The following is a 24,826-nucleotide window of genomic DNA, read 5'->3' on the forward strand; positions in this document are numbered from 1 at the left end:
AAAATTAAAAGTGCTATTCCAGTAAACACATGAATGATAAGAAAGCAAAACAGCTGTATTGCTGATACGGAAAAAGTTTTAGTGGTCTGGAGAGAAGATCAAACCAGCCACAACATTTCGTTAAGCCAAAGCCTAATCCAGAGCAAGGCCCTAACTCTCTTCAATTCTGTGCAGTCTGAGAGAGGTGAGGAAGATACAGAAAAGTTTGAAGCTAACAGAGGGTTGTTCATGAGTTTAAGGAAAGAAGCTATCTTCATAACATTAAAGTCCAAGGTGAAGAAGCCAGTGCTGATGTAGAGGCTGCAGCAAGTTATCCAGAAGATTTAGCTAAGATCATTAATGAAGGTGGCTATGCTAAACAACAGATTTTCCATGTAAATGAAACAACCTTTGATTAGAATAAGATACCATCTAGGTCTTTCATAGCTAGAGAAGAGAAGTCAGTGCCTGGCTTCAAAGCTTTAAAGGACAGGCTGATTCTTGTTAGTGGCTAATGCAAGCTGGTGAATATAAGTAGAAGCCGATGCTCATTTACCATTCTGAAAGTCCTAGGGCCCTTAAAAATTATGCTAAATCTATTCTGCTTGTGCTCTATAAATGGAATAACAAAGCTTGGATGACAGCACATCTGTTTACAACATGGGCTACTGAATATTTTAAGCCCACTGTTGAGACCTACTGTTCAGGGAAAAAAATAAAAAAGATTTCTTTCAAAATATTACTGCTCACTAACAATGCACCTTGTCATCCAAAAGTTCTGATGAAGATGTACAATGAGACTAATGTTGTTTTCATGCCTGCTAACACAGCATCCATTCTGCAGCCCATGGATCAAGGAGTAAATTCCCCTTTCAAATCTTATTGTTTAAGAAACACATTTTGTGGGGCTTCCCTGGTGGTGCAGTGGTTGAGAGTCCGCCTGCCAATGCAGGGGACACGGGTTCGAGCCCTGGTCTGGGAAGATGCCACATGCCGCAGAGCAACTGGGTCCGTGAGCCACAATTACTGAGCCTGCGCGTCTGGAGCCTGTGCTCCGCAACAAGAGAGGCCGCGATAGTGAGAGGCCCGCGCACTGCGATGAGGAGTGGCCCCCGCTTGCCGCAGCTAGGGGAGGCCCTCGCACAGAGACGAAGACCCAACCCAGCCATAAATAAATAAATAAATTAAAAAAAAAAAATCACATATAAAAAAAAAAAAAAAAAAGAAACACATTTTGTAAGGCTATCGCTTTATTTCTATAGCCATAGATAGTGATTCCTTTGGTGGATCTGGGCAAACTAAATTGAAAATCTTCTGGAAAAGATTAATCATTCTAGATGCCATTGAGAACATACATGATTCATGGGAAGAGGTCACAATATCAACATTAGCAGGAGTTTAGAAGAATTTGATTCCAACCCTGATGGATGACTTGGAGGGGTTCAAGACTTCAATGGATGAAGTAACTGCAGATGTGGTGGAAATAGCAAGAGAACAAGAATTAGAAATGGAGTCTGAAGATGAGAGTGAATTGCTGTAATCTCATGATAAAACTTTAATGGATGAAGAGTTGCTTCTTACAGATGAGCAAAGAAAGCTGTTTCTTGAGATGCAGTCTATGCCTGGTGAAGATGTTGGGAAAATTGTTGAAATGACAACAAGAGATTTAGAATATTACATAAACTTAGTAGATAAAGCAGTGGGAGGGTTTGAGAGGATTGATTCCAATTTTGAAAGAATTTCTACTGTGAGTAAAATACTATAAAGCAGCATTGCATGCTACAGAGAAATCATTCACGAAAGGGAGAAAAAATGGCAAACTTCATTTTTGTCTTATTTTAAGAAATTGACACAGTTACTCCAGCCTTCAGCAAACACCACCCTGACCAGTTAGCAGCCATCAACACTGAGGCAAGACCCTCCACCAGCAAAAAGATTACAGCTCACTGAAGATGATGGTTAGCATTTTTTAGCAACAAAGTATTTTTAATTAAGTTATGTACATTGTCCTTTTTTATATATAAATTATTTTTAACATATTTATTGGAGTATAATTGCTTTACAGTGTTGTGTTAGTTTCTGCTGTATAACAAAATGAATCAGCTATACGTATACATATATCCCCATATTCCCTCCCTCCTGCATCTCCCTCCCACCCTCCCTATCCCACCCCTCTAGGTGGTCACAAAGCACCGAGCTGATCTCCCTGTGCTATGCAGCTGCTTCCCATTAACTATCTATTTTACATTTGGTAGTGTATATATGTCCATGTCACTCTCTCACTTCATCCCAGCTTACCCTTCCCCCTCCCTGTGTCCTCAAGTCCATTCTCTACGTCTGCGTCTTTATTCCTGTCCTGCCTCTAGGTTCATCAGAATGATTTTTTTTTTAGATTCCATATATATGTGTTAGCATACAGTTTTTGTTTTTCTCTTTCTGACTTACTTCACTCTGTATGACAGACTCTAGGTCCATCCACCTCACTACAAATAACTCAGTTTTGTTTCTTTTTATGGCTGAGTAATATTCCATTGTATATATGTGCCACATCTTCTTTATCCATTCATCTGTTGATGAACACTTAGGTTGCTTCCATGTCCTGGCTATTGCAAATAGTGCTGCAGTAAACACTGTGGTACATCTCTCTTTTTTTTTTATTTTTATTTTTAACTTTTTGGGGGGGGGGTTATTTATTTAGTTATTTAGTTATTATTTTATGGCTGTGTTGGGTCTTCGTTTCTGTGCAAGGGCTTTCTCTAGTTGCGGCAAGTGGGGGCCACTCTTCATCGTGGTGCGTGGGCCCCTCATCATCGCGGCCTCTCTTGTTGCGGAGCACAGGCTCCAGACGCGCAGGCTCAGCAACTGTGGCTCACGGGCCTAGCCGCTCCGCGGCACGCGGGATCCTCCCAGACCAGGGCCCGAACCCGCGTCCCCCGCACCGGCAGGCAGACTCTCAACCACTGCACCACCAGGGAAGCCCCCATCTCTCTTTTTGAATTATGCTTTCCTCAGGGTATATGCCCAGTAGTGGGATTGCTGGGTCATATGGTAATTCTATTTTTCTATTCTACTGTTCTCCATAGTGGCTGTATCAATTTACATTCCCACCAATGGTGCAAGAGGGTTGCCTTTTCTCCTCACCCTCTCCAGCATTTACAGTTTGTAGATTTTTTGATGATGGCCATTCTGACCGATATGAGGTGATACCTCGTTGTAGTTTTGATTTGCATTTCTCTAATATTAGTGATGTTGAGCATCCTTTCATGTGTTTGTTGGCCATCTGTATATCTTCTTTGGAGAAATGTCTATTTAGGTCTTCTACCCATTTTTGGATTGGGTTGTTTGTTTTTTTGTTATTGAGCTGCATGAGCTGCTTGTAAATCTTGGAGATTAATCCTTTGTCAGTTGCTTCATTTGCAAATATTTTCTCCGATTCTGAGGGTTGTCTTTTGGTCTTGTTTATGGTTTCCTTTGCTGTGCAAAAGCTTTTAAGTTTCATTAGGTCCCATTTGTTTATTTGTGTTCTTATTTCCATTTCTCTAGGAGCTGGGTCAAAAAGGATCTTGCTGTGATTAATGTCATAGAGTGTTCTGCCTATGTTTTCCTCTAGGAGTTTGATAGTGTCTGGCCTTACACTTAGGTCTTTAATCCATTTTGAGTTTATTTTTGTGTATGGTGTCAGGGAGTGTTCTCATTTCATACTTTTACATGTACCTGTCCAATTTTCCCAGCACCACTTATTGAAGAGGCTGTCTTTTCTCCACTGTATATGCTTGCCTCCTTTATCAGAGATAAGATGACCATATGTGCGTGGGTTTATCTCTGGACTTTCTATCCTGTCCCATTGATGTATATTTCTGTTTTTGTGCCCGTACCATACTGCCTTGATTACTGTAGCTTTGTAGTATAGTCTGAAGTCAGGGAGCCTGATTCCTCCAGCTCCATTTTTCTTTCTCAAGATTGCTTTGGCTATTCGGGGCCTTTTGTATTTCCATACAAATTGTGAAATTTTTTGTTCTAGTTCTGTGAAAAATGCCATTGGTAGTTTGACAGGTATTGCACTGAATCTGTAGATTGCTTTGGGTAGTATAGTCATTTTCACAATGTTGATTCTTCCAATACAAGAACATGGTATATCTCTCCATCTGTTTGTATCATCTTTAATTTCTTCATCAGTGTCTTATAGTTTTCTGCATACAGGTCTTTTGTCTCCCTAGGTAGGTTTATTCCTAGGTATTTTACTCTTTTTGTTGCAATGGTAAATGGGAGAGTTTCCTTAATTTCTCTTTCAGATTTTTCATCATTACTGTATAGGAATACAAGAGATTTCTGCATTAATTTTGTATCCTGCTACTTTACCAAATTCATTGATTAGCTCTATTAGTTTTCTGGTAGCCTCTTTAGAATTCTCAATGTATAGTATCATGTCATCTACAAACAGTGACAGTTTTACTTCTTCTTTTCTGGTTTGGATTCCTTTTATTTCTTTTTCTTCTGTGATTGCCATGGCTAAAACTGAAGTAATCAAAGAGGAAATAAAAAAATACCTAGAAACAAATGACAATGAAAACACAATGACCTAAAACTTATTGGATGCAGCAAAGCAGTTCTAAAAGGGAAGTTTATAGCAATACAATCCTACCTCAAGAAACGAGAAATCCAAATAAACAACCTAACCTTACACCTAAAGCAATTAGAGAAAGAAGAACAAAAAAACCCCAAAGTTAGCAGAAGGAAAGAAATCATAAAGGTCAGATCAGAAATAAATGAAAAAGAAATGAAGGAAACGATAGCAAAGATCAGTAATACTAAAAGCTGGTTTCTTGAGAAGATAAACAAAATTGATAAACCATTAGCCAGACTCATCAAGAAAAAAAGGGAGAAGACTCAAATCAACAGAATTAGAAATGAAGAAGGAGAAGTAACAACTGACACTGTAGAAATACAAAGGATCATGATAGATTACTACAAGCAACTATAGGCCAATAAAATGGACAACCTGGAAGAAATGGACAAATTCTTAGAAAAGCACAACCTTCCGAGACTGAACCAGGAAGAAATAGAAAATATGAACAGACCAATCACAAGCACTGAAATTGAAACTGTGATTAAAAATCTTCCAACAGGGCTTCCCTGGTTGCACACTGGTTAAGAATCTGCTTGCCAATGCAGGGGACACGGGTTCGATCCCTGGTCCAAGAAGATCCCACATGCTGCGGAGCAACTAAGCCCATGCACCACAACTACTGAGCCCACAGGCCACAACTACTGAGACTGTGAGCCACAACTACTGAGCCTGTGTGCTGCAACTACCAAAGCCCGCGTGCCTAGAGCCCGTGCTCTGCAACAAGAAAAGCCACCGCAATGAGAAGCCTGCACATTGCAACAAAGAGTAGCCCCCGCTCGCCTCACAGCAACGAAGACCCAATGCAGCCAAAAAAAAAAATCTTCCAACAAACAAAAGCTCAGGACCAGATGGCTTCACAGGCGAATTCTATCAAACATTTAGAGAAAAGCTAACACCTATCCTCTCAAACTCTTCCAAAATGTAGCAGAGGGAGGAACACTCCCAAACTCATTCTATGAGGCCACCATCACCCTGATACCAAAATCAGACAAAGATGTCACAAAGAAAGAAAACTACAGGCCAATATCACTGATGAACGTAGATGCAAAAATCCTCAACAAAATACTAGCAAACAGAATCCAACAGCACATTAAAAGGATCATACACCATGATCAAGTGGGGTTTATCCCAGGAATGCAAGGATTCTTCAATATACACAAATCAATCAATGTGACACACCATATTAACAAATTGAAGGATTAAAACCATACGATAATCTCAATAGATGCAGAAAAAGCTTTCGACAGAATTCAACACCCATTTATGATAAAAACTCTCCAGAAAGTAGGCATAGAGGGAACCTACCTCAATATAATAAAGGCCATATATGACAAACCCACAGCCAACATCGTTCTCAATGGTGAAAAACTGAAACCATTTCCTCTAAGATCAGGAACAAGACAAGGTTGCCCACTCTCACCACTATTATTCAACGTAGTTTTGGAAGTGTACATTGTCTTTTTAGACATAATGCTTTTGCACACTTAATAGATTATAGTATAGTGTAAACATAACTTTTACGTGCACTGGGAAACCAAAAACTTCGTGTGACTTGCTTTATTGCAATATTTGATTTATTGCAGTGGTCTGGAACTGAACCCACAATATCTCTGAGGTATGCCTGTACTTTATGTAACCCTACATATCCAAAATATTATCATTTCAACATATAATCAATATAAAAATTATTAATGGGATATTTTACATTCTTTGTTTTCACACTAAGTACTAGAAATCCGGTGTGTATTTTGTACTTGGAGCACATTCTCATTTCACTGTGGCTAGTGGCTACGTTATTGGCCAGCAAAAGTCTAGAAGGATCCAACAATGGCTTTGACACTGAGTGTGGTATTGAGAGAATCTCAGACAAAAGGAAGCATGATTGCTGCTTGACTCTGACTCATCTTTATTCCTGAAGAGGAAAAACTCTCATCTCAAGTTGAGCTCCCCAAAGTCAGGCAGGCAAAGTGCAAAAATTATTGCAGTTCACAAACTGAATTTTTCTTTTTCTTACCCTCCCCCTCTTCTTTCTTTCCTTCTTCTTGAGCAACAGCTGCTAAAACATCTAATCCAGGTATTAACACTGAGTGATTTTCAACTCATCTACAAGCAGTCACATGGTCCCTGCCTTCTGAAGGTTTTCTGACCTCCAACTGAATTACACATGGTGCTGCACCAGGCACAGTGCAAAAACAATGACCCCTCCAACAACACTGGGCACTCATCTTTATGCTTCCAGTGGGGAGATATGGATGGAGGAGAAAAAAGAAGGAAGGAGAGAGAGATGGAAGAAGGGAGGGAAGAAAGAGTACAGGGTCAAATAGTGGCCACCAAAATTCATGTTCATCTGGAATCTCAGAATATGACCTTATTTGGGGAAAAAATAATTCATATGTAATTAGTTAAGATGAGGTCATACTGGATTAGGGTAGACCCTAATTCAATGACTGGTATCCTTAAAAGTAGAGGGAAATTTGGACGTAGACACAGAAGACACAAGAAAGAACATCATGTCAAGACAGGGGTAGAGATTGAGTGATGCATCTACAAGCCAAAAACCACCAAGGATTGCTGGAGACCACCATAAGCTAGGAGAGAAGCGTGGACCAGATTTTCCCTCTGAGCATCCAGAAGGAACCAACCGTGACAACACTTTGATTTTGGACTTCTGACCTCCAGAACCATTAGAGAATACATTTCTGTTGTTTTAAGCCATCCGGCTTGTGGTAATTTGCTATGGCAGCCCTACAAAACTAATACAGAAAAGGAAGGCCAAGCCAGATATGATCTCTTGTGAAAATCAGTAAAGAACAAATATAGGATAAAAAAGAACTTGCAGTTGAGAAAATCAGCTCCCCTCCCCCTCCCCCCTCTCTGATCACCCATTCTGGTCTTTACACCTGAGTCCCAGGTTTGCTATGAAGAGATTAAGCCTTAAAATGAGGGGTTCAAGAATTTCAAATATTGTCTGCTAAAAGAGAAAATCACTACTCTACATGACTGCTGAGGACAGGATGAAAACCAGAGACTAAAAGACAGAGGAAAACAAATTTCAGCTCCACCTGTAGAAATCTTAAACAAGCAGAAGTGATCCATGGCAAGTGGGCTACCTCACATGATGAACTGATCCAGGAGGTATTAAAAAGAAGCTATGGGGATTGTATCTTTCTGATATCAACAAAAGAATTCCTGGTGGGATAGGAGAATAAACTGGATGATCACAGGGCCCTTTTCCATTGAAGTGGACACTGCACAGATAAGGTTCTGGGTCTGCTGGGCCCCAACTTCCAGGAGACATGACCCATTCCCTGTAACACATGGCCCTGCCCCTAGCATTGGCTGATCTGATTCTCAAGTATTTTGACTAACACGGAGACTCTAATCAGAGAGATGCGGGGGCTAAGGCAGGACCTTGCTTGGATAACTTGGGATCACAGCAAGTCATGGCCATGTGCAGGTTAAATTTATGCAGGAGCAGGAAATATGAGTAGACAGGAAAAACCAACAGGAAGGGAAAAAGAAGAAAGAAGCACACTTCTGGTGTTTCTGCTTACTTATTTCTGCATGTCAAACTACTGCAACATTTGGTGGCTCAAAATGACAACCATTTATTATATAGCATGAATTTGTGGATTAGAAATTCAGGCAGTGCTCAGCTGGGTGATTCTTCTGTTCTGCCTGATACAGGCAGAAGTCGCTGTGTGGTAATCGGCTAGCACTTGGGCTGGTGCAGGCGTATCAGAGATGGTTTCACTCCCGTGTCTGGCACCTTGGCAAGGACAGCTGGAAGCCAGGCTCAGCTGGGGCTATAAACCAGAGTGCCTACCTGTGGTCTCTCCAGCATGGCGTTTCAGAGTCATTAAACTTCTTACAAGAGAGTCAGGTCTCCTCCAGTGAGTGTTTCAGTGAACAAGCCAGAAGCTGCGTGGCCTTTTAGGACCCATCCTTAAAGTCACATAGCAACATTTCTGTCATACTCTATTGGTTGAAGCAGTCATAAGCCCACCCAGATTCAAGGGGCGGAGATATAGACCCACCACTCTATGGGAGGTGGAGGGGGTCAAAGAATTTGTGACCATGGTTTAAAACCACCACCCCAGAGAGGGAAGAGATGGGAGGAGTTGCTTTCCAGTTTACAATTCTCATGAGATAGCCTAATCCTTAGCAATAAACCCTCTTTTTACATGGTTCACTTGAGTAGGGTTCTAGGCCTTGCAACAAAAATAGTTCCATGTTGGGCTGAATTTTGTCCCTCAAAAAAATTTTTTTTAATAAATTTATTTATTTATTTATTTTTGACTGTGTTGGGTCTTCGTTGCTGGGTGCGGGCTTTCTCTAGTTGCGGCGAGCGGGGGCTACTCTTCATTGCAGTGCACGGGCTTCTCATTGCGATGGCTTCTCTTGTTGCAGAGCACGGGCTCTAGGCAAGTGGGCTCAGTAGTTGTGGCTTGCGGGCTCAGTCATTGTGGCGCATGGGCTTAGTTGCTCCACAGCATGTGGGATCTTCCTGGACCAGGGCGCAAACCCGTGTCCCCTGCATTGGCAGGTCGATTCTTAACCACTGCGCCACCAGGGAAGTCCCTGTCCCTCAAAATTAAATGTTGAAGTCCTAACCCCTAGTACCTCAGAATATGACTGTATTTGGAGATAGGGTCTTTAAAGAGGAGATTACGTTAAAATGAGGTCTTTAAAATGGGTCCTAATCCAACGTGACTGGTCTCTTTATAAGAAGAGATTAGGACACAGAAACACACAGAGGAAAGACCACGAGAAAACACAGGGAGAAGATGGCCGTCTACAAGCCAAAGAGAGAGGCTTCAGAAGAAACTGACCCTTCCAATGCATTGTTCTTGAACTTCTAGCCTCCAGAACTGGGAAAAAATAAATTTCTATTTTATAAACCCTCCAGTCTGTGGTATTTTACTAGGGCTGCCTGAGCAAACTCATGCTAGCCCTGACTCATCAAATGTGCCCAGTGTAGGTATGTTGGTGCTAATATGAGCAACGGGGAGTCTGGGCCTGCAAGCCTACTGGTTAGAGCAGGATGGCCCCAGTCCAGGCAGCTCCAGTGTACAGCAAGAGCACAAAGCACACTGGGAGCCCAGGCCACTGCCTGCCCGGTGTGCATCCACTGGAATCAGGAGATACGGAACCGGTGACTTATTTTTCCCATCTCCCCTCCTGGCAAAGAAAAGCATTGACTGTCACCCTTTACAAAAGCAACAGCATTCTTTTCTTCTGCAAGAGAAACACTATCTTGGTTCATCTTTCTTACGAATACAGACGTGTGAATGTGACTTCACGCATGCACACATGCTTGTACACACCTCCCCACGCACACACACACACACACACACACACACATCCACACACTCTACCCTTCTTGTTCCCTCTCTAACACACTTTCTTTTCCATCCCATGCAATAATGCAAGAGTCAGGAAACCTGGGTTTGGTCCCAGCTCTACTAACCTTCCCTTAATTTTCCCAGTTTTCCGCTTGCTCAGCTTTAAATGAAAGATGATTTCTAAGATGACTTTTAGCGCTAAAGGCTTGTGGGTCCACAATCTCAGTACAGTGAAGAAGCACTTGCCTAGCGTTAGGGCAACGTCTTTCCTGCTGCTAATTAGCCAGAGCATCTCAGGTCACCTCTCCCAGCCTCAATTTCCCCCACTATGAAATGTACCTAATGGTCTCCAGGCTCGCCTCTGACATCCTGGGACCCAGGACTGCTCTTTTTCCTATAAATTCACTTTCCAGACTTCATTTTTTCTTGCCCTTCCTGCCTTGAAAAAAAGAGTCTCCTCCTTGCTGTCCTGAGCCCCCCATCTCTCCGTGCTGCTTTGATCGCCCCCCCCCACCCAGGCCCTCCTCCACACTGGTTCACCGAGTGCTCCCAGCTCCCACTCTCCCCTCTCCATCCCAAGTTGCACCCCACCATGGGGACACCCACCTACCACCCTGACCTCAACCCAGCGGCCACTCCGGTGCCCACCCCTGCAGTCCCGCCATCACCATCTCATCCCCGGCCCTGGCAGACTCCCTCCTCTTGTTCGTTCACTCCCACGATGCCCATTTTTGATTCTCATTAAGACCTGTCTCTCCTGCGTGCTGATCTCCATCCCTTCCTGAGCTGGCCTGAGGCCATGAGTCCTCATTTGACCCACTCTCTGGCTGTCACTGCCAACCCCTCGCCACCTTGAACCCAGAAAGCCTCACAGCTTTGTAGCTGAGTCTCCATCCCCAGCTCTGGACACCAGAATCCCACCAGAGAAAACATCCAGCTGCATGGGCAGGGGCCAAAGGAAAGGCCACAGCAGAGATCAACCATCCCTCCACTTCTCCCCACCGGCCCTTCTCCGATCCCCCATGGTGCTTTCCAAACCTCTCCCAGGCCCCTACCGCCTCCAGCCTGGGAAGCTGACCTCGCCTCCTACTTTGCAGAGAAAATAGAGGCCGTCAGGAAAGGACGCCCTCACTTTCCTGCCGCCCCACCTACATGCTTTGTACATTTGCGCTGCCCTTCCTGCTGCATGGAAAGGGTGCTTGCCACCTGTTCAGGACTAATCCCACGCCCTATGCCAAGATCCTACCCACCCCCACCTCCCTAAGTCCCTGTGCCACCAAGAAGCGCCCTGTCTCTCTGTGTGTCCTTTCTCCCGCAGTGGGCACTCCAGGCTCAGCACAAATGCTTGATTAGGACTCTCCTTTCTGGAAAAAAAGAAAGTCTTCAACTTTGCCCTTGCCTTTAGTGGCAACGTATTTCCCCCCCTACTTTCCTGGCTGAGAAACCTGAAAGCAGGCTTGTCTATAATTTCTTGTTTTTCACTCATGCAATTTAAAAGTGAAAATCTTTTAGGGTTTTTCTTTCTGTTAATAAAAGTGTATATGCTCACTGTTTATTTATAAAAGAGTCAAATCATGCAGGAACATTTAAAAACCAATGTGGAAATCTCTTCTGCCAGGCAGGACTAGGTGTAGTCTGTTACTGCACCCACAGCTCCACCCCCAGCCAGAGCTGGGCAGACAAAGAGAGCGGATGTTGTGGCTTCTGGGGTCATTCAGAAGCTGGAAGCACAGTGGCTCCTTCCAGCAGGAGCAAAAGCCATGAAGGAGAAAGAGCTGCTTGCAGAGACAAGACTCCAGGCAGAGACAGGGGAAGAAATACTCTAGCTTCTCTCCAACCCCGCCCACCGACCTCCTGCCAGTGCCTCCCATTGGTGGAACCCAGCTGGAAACCAGATGTCACAGGAGCCCTGCAAACACAGCCTGCGAGGGTGGCCACTCCTGGATGCAGAGCAGGGGAAAGGTGCAGAGTGGATAACAAGGCAAGCATAGGTACTACTTTTATCTTCATTTACACATGAAGAAACGAGGCACAGAAAACTTAAGCAACTTGCCCAATATCACAGAACAAGGAAGTAGAGAGGTGGAGATTTGAACCCAGAAAGCCTGGCTCTAGAACGCCCAGTCTTAACTGGCAGTGCTCTAGCACCTTCCCTAGAGCCTCTGGTCTAGCAACTTGTGGCTTCCTCTGGCTTTTCTGTCTTCCATCCCTTATCTTTTTTTATTTCTGTCTGGCACAGACAGTGTTGCTGGCACATACACAGGGCTTTGGGGTCAGACAGACAAATTCCATTCCAGCTCCACCAGTGATTAGCTGGGTAAAGTTACTTAATCTATTCAGTTGACACATGTTTATTCAACACTGACTATATGCCAGTCCCAAAGGACTTGACCCTTTCAAGCATCTGTCTTCTCATCTGGACAATGAGCGTGATGGTATACACTGGTCAAGCAGATGCAGTGAGGCAACTGAGGGTCTGCTATGTTATTATTACACTTGCTCCCCCAAAATGCTGACTCTCCCACTCCTCCCTCTTTCCCACCTTCTCGTCCCTGTCAGAGCTTTTTGGTCTTCCTTGCCTGTATCATTGTTCATCTTGGCTGGTGGCTCATGGAACAGATGTTACTGGCCCCATTGGAGCGAAGGCCCCAGAACGGCAACACCCCCAAGTCACTTGCTGCCCCCCCAGGACAGACCTGCATTTCCCAGAGCCTCAATGTCCCCATCTGGAAAGGTGGGGGTGGGGGGGAGTAGGACCCAGCCATCTCCCAGTTTGTCCAGCAGGAAGAGAGAGAGAGGGTTGGGAGGCAGAGGAGCAAGAGGAAAACTCTTTGCAAATGTGAAAAGCATTTAATAACACGTGCATTAACAGTAATGGTGTCAGGCAGCAGAACTTGGTGTCGGTTCAAACAAAGGGGATCCCCATGCAACAAAGGGGATCCCCATGCAGGTCCCGCTGAGTCCATCCTGCTCGGCATCCTCGCTGGGGCAGTGGATTTGGGAAGACTCTCGTTCAGATTCTCCCTCTGCCGCTCACAAGCCCTGTGGCCTTGGCAACACCTGTTATCCTGGGCCTCAGGCTCCTTCTCTGCGAAATGGGGAAAGAGGCCCTTGGCAGCATCCACTCAGGGGGCTGCAGGGGGCAGGAGGCATACTCGGTAGGGAGATGTGAAGAGACCTTAGCGAAGGAAGAAGGAAGGAAGCTGCCACCTCCCCTGGGGCTGAGGCCCAGTGTAAGAGCTGGAGACACGGAAGGGGCCCCCACTGGGAGCCACTGAGGGACACTGAGCTGTAGCAGGGAGGGGAGGGGAGGAAATAGCGCAGCCTCTCTCTTCCCGGCCTCTGATGGCCTGCTAGTGTCTCAGACAAGCCCAGGCAATGCTGCCTGTAGGAGCGCAGCCTCCCAGGCACAGAGAGAAGGGCAAAGAGAGGATCTGGAGGGGAAGCAGTCGTCACACCCTCAGCAGCATCGTGGTTCCGCTGGAAGAAACACAGGGCTGGGGAACGCCTGGCGCATCTCCCGCCTGTAGTCAGCACCCCCTGCTCACCAGTCCTTGTTATCATCACTGCAACTGCACTGTTGTTCTGGCGTGAACACTGCCCCCTGCTCTGTTCTTCTGTCCCTTCTTCGTCCATACCGGGGGAACACCAGGTTATCCCCTGTCCTCTTAGGGAGGAATTAATTGATAAAAATGACAAGATTCAGCTCCATTCTGATGACCAAATTTCACCTGAGGTCTCACTTCACAGGGGTGTGGCAAAGCACCAAACCTCCCTGACTTCACCAAAGCTTTAGAATCCTTGGCTATGACCTCCCAAAGGGGGGCAGTCAGGGCTTCCATCTTTAATGTACTCTTTGCCCCTCGGGGTCAAGCAATCAAGGAAATGGATCAAATCAACTGAGTCCAAATTGATACCCCGTGTAGCTTAGCGGTTTGGTTAAACACATTCCCTTTGAAGCCAACCAACCCCAGGCAAGCTGGTGGACTTCTCTGAGCCTCACTTTCCTCATTGCAAAAATAATCACGCTGCCCATCTGTGGGCTGCTGCGGGAATAGAAGGAAAGGACTGGGCACAGAGAAGCCTTCCATAACCTCTTCTTCCCCAGGTCAACCCTGTAGTGCAGGTGTGGCAGATAAACAAACAGGACCATAATAACCAGGAAGGAATCTCTCATGGACCCGCACCAGTGAGTTCATCTCAAATCCAGGGCTGCCTTTGCCCAAAGCCAGTGGCCATCCACGTCCCCTGCCCGTCCCAACCGGCCCTCCCAGTTGACTTGTCCCCAATCAGGGAATAGTCACTACATTTTGAAGAAGCCAAAAACATTTTCTTTCTGCTTGGTTTGAGAACGCATTCTGTGGCTTTATTTTTCCAGTAATTATTTCTTTCTTGTTACAGACAGATGGGAACCTAGGTGTGCAGATGTAGGTTTCCATGGATCTCAGCCTTGGAGACAGTGCTGAAAGGCGGAGGGTGGCAGGAGGGAAGAGTTCGCTGTGTCTCTGAATGGAGCCTCCACGCGAGGAAATGGAGATGCTGACCACATCTTGTTCTTTGGACTCTTCTTTCACTGAAACTACCAGCATTGGGTGTTGGAGTCAGGACCCCGGGAACCTCAGCCTTATTCCTGACCGCCACCACCGCCCCCAAAGCCTGGAGCAGCTCATTCCTCCAGATCCTGTCCTCCAAATCTAGAAAACGGGTTTTTTCCCCTCTTGCAAGGCTATGGGATGAGTTCAAGTCATTCAGAAAGCTGGGACCCAGGAAGTCAATGTGAGAGGTTGGTTCAGAAATGAACTTTGGAGTCTTGGCTTTGAGTCCTGACCTGAACTTTGCTCTGCATGACCTTGGGCAAATTACTTCATCCTCTCGCCCTCATTTTCCTCATCTGTGAAGTGGGGGTGATAATGCACACCTCCAGGTGTCCTGAGGAGCGTGCAGTGAGGTCACGCCTAGAAGGCCTCCACACAGGGCTGGAAGTGCTCAGCGAGTGGGATGGGTGTTGAGGGAACAGGATGCATCAGAGCAAAAGCCACCCTCTCCTGCCACGCAGGCCAGGGGTGCCCAAGAGCAGCCTCCTGGGTTCTTTAGGCCAAGACAAGGCTCCTATCTGCAGGCCTCGGGCCTCCCTGCCCCTCTCAACATGTTGTCCCCTTTTACTCAAAAGAAAAGCCAAGAGAAGGGAAGGGAAGAGAAAGGAAGGCAAGGGAAGGGAAGGGAAGGGAAGAAGAAGAGAGGAGAAGAGAAGAAAAGAAAAGAAGCATCCTTCCTCTGGAGACCTTTGTCCTGAAACTAGCTGGGGAATGCTAGAGACAGTCACTCCACGCTCAGTATGTTGAGCCACTTTCTGGGCTTAAAAAAATATATTATTGTTTACCTAACGGTTCTTCTGTGAGAAATGGGTGTCTGTTCCTTTAAACAGAACACAGCGCTGCAGACAGAGCGGCTCCGGGGTTGTTTGCAGCCAGAGGAGGGGGAGACGGAGGACATCCTGTTGTTGAGTAGAAACAACAGAGACAGACAGACAGACAGGGAGGAAAGGTCAGCACAGACCCTAGCCAGCGAACCCAGCTCATTTTTTTCAATATTTTCTTTCAAAAAGAAAATATTCACTTTTTTTTTTTTGGCCTACATTTTGCCAGTCTAACCCCAGATCCTACTGGCTTACTTAAGACAAGGGAACCTTCTCCAAGCAAAGTGGCATATCAAGATAAAAGAGGTCCTGACAGTCTCAGGTCCTTGAACTTTGTGCAGAAGGTAGCATGTTGCAAGCTTTTCCTAAATTCAGGACTTGGGAATAGGAATCAGGAAAAACATGTGTCATTTGCTGAATGGTGGTGCCTATCATATATTATCTCCAGTCTTCCAAGAGCCCTGCCAGGGAGGTTTATGCATCGCCATTTTACAGATGTGGAAACTGAGGCTCAGGCAGATGAGCCAAGTCAGACTGTGTGACTCTCCTGCTTATATTTAGAAGGTGGCTCCCAAGATCCTGCAGGATCTGGTCCCTGCCTACTCCTCCCGTCCCATCTCCTCACCCTCATCCTTGCTCACCATGCTCTGTCACACCTTCAAAACTCTCTCCGTTCCTCTTACACTGTGCCACTCTAAGTGAGAGCCACAGCCCCAGACCAGCAGCACCAGCAGCACCTGGGAGCTGGCTGGAAATTCTGGAGTTCAGCCCCATCCTAGAATCTGTCTTTTTAATAATACCCCCAGGTGCACATTAAAGTGTGAGAAGCACCACTACTGCACATCTAGTTTTTTCGACCTCAGGACCTTTGCACATGCTGCTCCCGCTGTGTAAAACAATCCTCTTTCATCTTGGCCTGACTTGGCCCTACTCATCCTGAACTCATATGTCACTTCCTCAGGAAGGGCTCCCTTGACCCTCCAATAACATTATTCTCCCTTAAAAGCCCACTTCTTCTCTTTTATAGCACTTTTTGCAGTGTAATTACTTATTGAATGTCTGTCTCTGTGAAGGCTGAGGCCATGTCTCACTGGCTTACCAGGAACATGGTAGGAGCTGCACAAACATATGTTGAATGAATAAACATGGTGCTATTTCTGGTGCTGCAAGGAGAAAGGTTCACAGACAGACCCACTGCTTGGGGCATTGGGGCTTTTGAGGCATTTTCATTCAGTTTCAGCAAATATTTACTAGGCGCTATTATGTATCCATAGCTGGGGTCATATGTGTAAGGAGACTACTTGTGAAAAAGTGGATCCCTGAATTCAGAACAGTGATTCTGTTGTCCTGTTTAGGGCACAAGGTCAGGGGCTGAATGAAACTAAGCCAAGAAATGTACATTCCTGGTGGTAATAACAAAGAACCCTCAGAAGAAGGGATAGGAAATTAACATTTCCTGGGCCCCTCTTCTGGGCCAGGCACCTACACAGCTTGTAAATATCATATATATATAGTACATCGTTATATATATGTATATATACACACAAAGTGTAAAGGACTGGAATTAGCCAAGATAATTGTGAAGAAGACAAGGAGGAAACATTCATGCTTTCACATATCAAGACATATTATAAATTTACAGTAATTAAATCCATGTGTTTTTGGTGCAGAGACTGACAAATAGACCTATAGAACAAAACAGAGAGTCCAGAAGAGACCTACACATAAATGGAAACTACCTACATGCAGTGATGACATTATCCATCAATGAGGAGAAGCTGGGTTGCTCAGTAACTGGTGCTAGGCCAGCTAGCTACTCACATGGAAAAATTAAAGTGAGATTTCTCACCCACTCTACAAACAAATAAAATCCAGATGGATTAAAGACCAGATTTTTTTTAAAGCTTTATATTTGTTTTAGAGAAAATAGAGGAGAGTATCTTTATAATATTGGCATATGGAAAGATCCTTAAAGCAGGATGGAAAAATAATAATCCAAAAAGAAAAAGATTAATTCATCTGACTGAAGTAAAATTTAAAAGTTCTGTGCAACAAATAACACCATAAACAAAGTTAGAGGGCAAGTCACAGAATAGACGTTCCATTCACATGACTAGTACCCAGAATATATCATATCAGCCTACAAATCACTAAGAAATTAAACAAGCAAAGAAGGAAGGAAGGAAGGAAAGGAGGAAGGGAGAATGAAAGAGAAAGAAAGAAAAAAAGAAAAGGGGGAGTGGCAAAGAACGTGAATTGTGATTTCCAAAAAGAAAAGCCCAGGTGAGCAATAAGCATGTGAAAATGTGGTCAGTGACCCTAATGATCAGGGAAATGCAAATTAAAACAGTGAGTCACTCAACAGATCACAAAAATTAACACATCTGTCTCCAAAGAGTGTTGATGAAGACTTGGAGAGATATTGATACACCCACCACTGGTGCTGGGTTGACTTGACACAACCAGTTTGGAATGCAATTTATTAATATTCAGTAAAACTGAAGGTGTCTCAATGGCATAACCCAGCAATTTCACTTCTGGGTAGGAACCTTCGAGAAACTCTTACATATAAGCATGAGCATTTATATGTAAAAGTATTCATTGTGGCGTTGTTTAATAACAAAAAATAAAAGGAACTGAACTTTTTAAGAATAGGAGAATGGATAAACAAATTATAGTGTTTATTTAAAATGGAATGGTACACTAGGAGGAGAGGAGAGTCACAGGTGGAAAGGAAAGAAATGCGCGTGGCTTATATGTCATTCTAACCCAGAAGCCAGCCCACGATCTTCCTTAGCACCAACCTGACTCCTCTAAAGCAGTTAAATCCTCATCTCCGTCAGATCTTTGGTTGCAGGTAACAAATATTGACTCTGATTAAGTAAAAGGAAGAAGGCATGTTTTGGAAGGATACTGGGCCCAGAGACTCCATGGAGGAGCATGGAGATAGGTAGGAACCAGGCATCTCTGGGACCTCAGTGTAAGAGCACGTGGACCATTCCTCTAGAGCAAGCTTTCTCAACCTGAACACTACGGACATCGGCAGCTGCCTAATTCCTTGCTCTTGGGGGCTGTCCTGTACAATGGAGGATGTTTAGCTGCCTCCCTGACCTCTCTACCCACTAGATATTAGTAGCAGCCTTCCACTTGTGAAAATCAAAAATGTCTCCAGACATTGCCATATGTCCCCTGGGGGGCAAAAATCACCGATGGCGGTGAAGCTCTGACTTTGGTCCCATGAGCAGCAGCGTCTCCTGGGAACTTAGTAGAAATGCAAATTCTCGGGCCCTACCCTAGACCCTCTGAATCAGGTACTCTGAGGGTAGGCCCAGCCTGTTTTAACAAGGCTTCTGGGCGATTCTGAGAACTGCTTTGCCAGGCTTGGTCTTGGAACGACCCAGCTACAACTTCCCTCCGTCCCTGTGTGTAACCTCTCAAGACCCAGATACTGGGATCTTGTATCTCATTGGTCTAGATTAAATCACACGCCCCTCTCAGGCAAGAAGAAGCAGCTTCACATAGACCTACATTGAATAGAGAAGGAGACAGTTCCCCCAAAAATCAGGGATGGAGGCCGTTGCTTCCAGTAGGTGGAGAGGAGGGATTCTGGGCTGGGGCTCCTCCACTCACCAGACATTCAGTGATCTCCTCCTGATCCCTGGGTGCTTCGTAGGAGTCTTTACTATCACTGACGGTGCTGTTGAACTCCAGGTTGGCCTCTGATGGTCCCAGGAGACTATTGGGAAACACCGTGGGCTAGAACTTCCACAATGGGAAGCCCCGGACTCACTCCCTAGTTCTACTCCTTCCCGGCTGCAAAACCTTAGGCTCCTGAGCCTCAGTTTCCTCATCAGCAAATGGGAATAATAATCCTTACCTCACTGGACTGTTGTGAGGTTCAAATAAAATAATGTTAAGATGCATTATGAATATTTATTATTATAGGAAAGGCACAGACTTGCAGCAGTGGGGAGGCAGTGGATTGCAAAGTCCTTTTTTCAGCATTTTGCTAATAATCGAATGGCCTGCTCCATGCCAGATCCCCCCATCTCTGGTTAAAACACCAGTCACATCAGACACTAGCCACATCAGCTGCTAGTGTCTCAGCAGCTATATAGTGATACCTTGTGTTCACATGGTGTGTCAGAGCTTGCAGAGTGTTTTCTGATCCATCATCTCTGCGGATTTGATCCTTACAATATCCCTGGGAGGAAAGGGGAACAGCATCCAAATACCCATTTCATAGGCAAGGAAGTTGAGGGTCAGCATGATGAAAATTTGGTGAAGATCACAGGACCAAGCTCTAGTAAAAGTGGGACCAAATGTCAGCCTTCAGAGAAAGGGAGACTTCACTGCCCTGTACTGTGATACCCAGGAAGGACACCTCACTGTGGTGAAACAATTTAGGGACGCTTCATGCAGCAGAAACCTATGCGTGTGCAAAGCTTACTAAGAACAGGTGAGTGCACTCATAGTCCCTTTCCTGCACTTGGAATGTCTTGATCTCGAGTGGGTAGCTGGAGACCCTCTGGTGAGTTTTGTTTGGCAGCTCACTGTTTTTAAAGGTCCTCTACCAATCACCATTCAAACACACCTAAACACAGCCTATGTCGTCTCTCCACCTCTGTGCTGTTGTCACTCATGCAAGATTCCAGGTCCTGGGAAGGAGCATCTAATCGGCTGAGCCTAGGAAGGGCACCTGTGCCTGGGCTGCCAGGGGCAGGAAAAATGAGGGGTTCCACAATGGGAAATGGATCCGCCATCCCACACCACCCTGTATGATCAAACACTACACAAAGGGAGGCTGAAGTGGGGAGAGGGGGGCCGAAGTCCAGCCCACCTCTACTCCCCAAGCCATATGTCCTGGCCAGGGCTCGTTAAGCAGAGCTTGGACTGTATTCCCATCTCCAGTTGCCCTATCAGCTGAGCATCTTGTGCAGTCTACAACCCACACTAGCGTACACGGCAGCTCTGCTTCTCAGGAAAACACAGAAGACTTGGGCACAACAGGCTCCATTCCCACATGGCAGCAACTGGGGGGAGCCAAGTCATAGAAGCTGCCCTCCCTGGATGGGCACACACTCTCCATATCCCCACAGCCCCTAGCTGGCCTGCTTCACTTGTTTGTGTCACCTGCCTGGCCCCCGAGGTATTTGAGTTTATGACTCCTGTCTTAAACAATACATTTTTTACATTGGTTTATCTAGGTAATTAGTTTCACAGTCTATTTCTGAATGGCATTTTTTCTTTCCCACCCAACCCCCTTTCCCAGCACTCCTGGTTAATCTATTTATTTTTACTCTACTTCCTCCTAAAAATACATACAATACAAGATTTTTTTTTAAAAAAGTCAGACTCCTGGTAATCTCTGGAATGTGGGAGAAGCACTTTTACCACAAAGTTATATTAAGAAGTTTAATTATCATAAAATTACTGTATAACAAACATATTAAACATTAAGTATGTACACTGTATATATACACTGAGAATTCCTGGGCAGCCTCAGTCTATAAACCCATTCACCTCACCTACAATCTCAACAGACTCTTTTTTCCTTTTCTTTGACCAGCATGGGAGACCCATGCTTCTGTACAGCCTCCCACCTTCCCAGGGCCCACCACTCATGCTGAGTTCTCAAGGCAGTTGGCAGAACTTTCTCAGCTCATTCCAAGGATGCTATCATTTCTTTTTTCTGTTGGCAAAGCCCTACTCCCAATTTGTTAGGCACTTATTTATTCACTTCCCATATTTCAGGAAGCCATGGGGCTCCAGGTTGATATTTTGGGTTGTCTCAGTCAGCTACTGCTGTATAACAAGCACAGATATCACAGTGGCATACAACAGGAAGTATTTCTCACCCTATGCCTGAGAGTCAGTGGGGGTGGCTTTGCTTCAGGCTACAGGTCTTCAGGTCGCCCAGGGCAGCTCTGCATAACTGTTATCCTCCTGGGTCCGTGTCATGTTTTTCTCGTGGCCACTGCAGAAGCAAGACAGCGAGCTCAACAGCACAAGCACCTTTCAAGCCCCTGCTCATGTCATATCCAGTAATCCTCATTTGCCAAAACAAATAAAATGATGAAGCCCAAAGCAAGGGCAGGAAAGTATACTTGCCCCACGGAGACGGACAGAAAGGGGAGAGAGCAAATATTTACAGACAATGTCCTCCTTGTGCCCTTTTGGTCACAAATATTCGTTCCTTTCCCACATGCAAAATACACTCACTCCATCCCGAAGACACTCCAAAAATCTTATCCAATTCTAACACTGAGCTGGAAATCAAGAAATTCATGATCTACATCAGATCTCACTGAGGTTCCTCTTGATCCACAGACCTGAAAATCAAAAAGACAAGTTGTTTTTCCTATATACACCTAACATACAATGGCAAAACAGGGTCAGAATCACTGCAAAAACATTCCCATTTGAACAGGGAGTAACCTGGGAGTAAGGAATGTCCCTTGATTTGACCCCTGTCCTATGCCCTCAGACTAGCTCCCCAGCCCTCTCTTCCCCGAGGCCCCTGGCTCTGCCCTTGGGAGGGCCTCCCTGTCCATCAGCCTGGACCACTGATGAAGTGTTCGTTGGGGAAGATGTCCTTCTTAGTGGCGAGCAGCTCTCCAGTTGGCATCCTGCCTGAAGACAGGTAGGGACCCAGAAATGTACTCACATCTCCAGCTGCCTCATTTTCTTTTAGATCAGTCTGGTAGCAGTTTTGACAATAAGCTTTCTCAAAAACTTTTACGTTTTCTGTGAATTTTATTCTAGTCAACTCTAAGTACCGAAAGCTATATCCATAATTCTTTTGGAGTCTCTCTCTCTATATCTCTCTTCACACACGCACACGCACACACACTTTTAATTTTTCCAGGAGTCTTTTTGTCTAGCTGAAAGGCTGCACCCGACACTCCCCTCACGCAGAAAAGCTGCAGCTTAGTGGAGGAGACAGAGGAGCAGATGGAGAGCAAGTTTCAATTGTGTGCAAGTTCAGACACGTGCTTAAGGGAGGTGTAGAAATCTCTTTATAATATCTGTTATCTCTGTAGCATCCCTTCTACTTCTAGAAGGGACTGACTGGACCATGCCAACTCTTGTGGCTCATGCCTGATACCATGTAAGTGGGCTTCCCTGGCATATATTTTCCATTAATTTCAATGCCCCCCTTTGTCCCAGGCCACCCTACATAAAGTTGTAACCCTTCCACTCCTGTCTTATTTGTCTCCCCATGACATATTTCATGTATTTTTTGCTACTGTTTATTGTCTGTCCACCTTCAACAGAATGTAAGTTCCATAAGGACAGAGAACTTTTTCAGAGTTATTTGCTGTGTTTCCAGTGCCTGGAAAATGGAATACGTTCTTAATAAATGGAATGATAAGTGAATTGATAGATGGATGGATGATGGATGGATGGAAGAAGGAATAAATGAATGAATGTATAAGCAAGTCCTGAATCTTCCACTTGAAAGGGACCTCATACTTTGGGCCACACCCAGGCTCCAGCCCTGCTGAAAGACAAAACATTGCCTTATCTTTCTGGTTCTGACTTGTCTTCTCTCCTTCATGATTCTGCCCAATGCTGCAGGACTTCTTCAAATTCCCTCAGTCAACAACTTATTAAGAAGCCTCCCAGGTACCCACCCCCAAGTTGTCTGAACCTCTCCTGGACTCCCGTGGACTTGAAGGCAAATCTTCAACAAATAGTAGAGGATGGTTAAAACTCAGGCAGATGAACCAAAATCAGAGTCAGAATCAAAAAGCTTAAACTAAAGAAAACTAGTGCAATTGAGCAAAAAGTTTCACTGAGCTTCCTGGTGGCCAAGGCATAAAGGAAAAGATGATGAGGTGCACCATTAAAAGACATATGCTAGTTTGTTAGGCAAGACCACCTTTTTTCCTGGGCACCATCAAGTACGATAAGCAGGGTAAAATTCAGATAGAGAAAACTGCCCACAATGAAGGCAACTTCCTGCAGTCCTGCGAACTCAACAATGACCTTGAAATTAAAAAGGAGGCGCTCATGTGAACTTCAAGAAAGGGCATCATAGCCTAAGGGCAGCATCCTGTTTCCTCGAAGAGAGAGGAAGTCAGAGTGGGGGAAAAGAAGGAGTTTAAAGCACCTTCCAAGAGAGGGAAACTCAAGACTTATCTAACTGTATTTTATTTTGTTTTTCAAGCTGCAAAAAGCTGAGGAGAACCACAGATTAATTAGCTCCCATAACTGGAGAGCAGGTAGAAGATGTATTATTTCACTAGCTCCCTGACTTGCTAATTCGCTGGCTCACTATCTGTACTGTGGTGACCTTGGGGGTGTTATTTGGTCTGAGAGCTGAGGGCTGCCGTGGACGTTTATTTTTTGAGGATGCTGGAGAGCCCAGATCCCTGGTGCTCCCACCTGAGGCTTAGGGGAGAGCATGCCTGAGAGGCTGTAGCATCCCCTCTGATTTGGAGAGTCAGGGTGTGTGACGAAGAGGGAGAGTTATTATGTTAATAATAGAAAATATTAAAGAGACAAGCTTCCCGGGACAACCAGTGACCAAACTCACTGCTTACTCGTGGCTTTGTAAAGCAGTGTTGACCCCTCCAATCCCACAGTTTACATTATTACGCTTCATTCTAGAAGCCAGGCTTCCCAGCTCCAGGGCCTGCTTTGTCGGGAGAGGACAGGGAGATGCAGACAACGTATTTATAGCATAGCCCTCCTTAGGAATTCCAGGAAAGTGAGCTGACCTTTCAATTCAGAGGACCTTGACCTCCACACTACCCTCCTCAGTCTGGCTCTGTTAGGCTTGAGGCAGATGAGAATTGTGGACAGAAGAGTTTACTGGATCCCAAAGCACCTTGGAACGGATGCCACCAATACAAGAGGCCGTTTTGTCTCCTCTGCCTGGGTCCTGCCTGGTTCATGGCTGAGTGCCGAAGCCAAAATATGGTCAAACTCTTTCCCGGATTCCCAGCTGGGGCTCCCCTGTCCTGGGTTTCTGGCATCTTCTCTACTTGTTAAATGTGCTTCGTGATCTCAGATAGAGTGGGAGGGAGAGAACCCACTGCTAAACAGAGAAGCAACTAAAACCCCCAAATGCCAACATGTCTAGTCGGGTACACGGTCATGCACTACCCCACTCATTCATTAATATCTCCATTCGCAAATATCTGTCGTCGGTCGGCTACCTGTAGTGGCAATGCAAGGCTGCAGGTCTAGAAGCTTCATTCAAAACTGGGAAGGAGGGCTTCCCCCTGGTGGCACAGTGGTTGAGAAACTGCCTGCCAATGCAGGGGACACAGGTTCGAGCCCTGGTCTGGGAAGATCCCACATGCCGCGGAGCAACTAGGCCCGTGAGCTACAATTACTGAGCCTGCGCGTCTGGAGCCTGCGCTCCGCAACAGGAGAGGCCGCAACAGTGAGAGGCCCGCGCACCACGATGAAGAGTGGCCCCGGCTTGCCGCAACTAGAGAAAGCCCT

The sequence above is a fragment of the Balaenoptera physalus genome, assembly GCF_965194825.1.
Source record: "Balaenoptera physalus genome assembly, chromosome: 20".
NCBI lineage: Eukaryota > Metazoa > Chordata > Mammalia > Artiodactyla > Balaenopteridae > Balaenoptera > Balaenoptera physalus.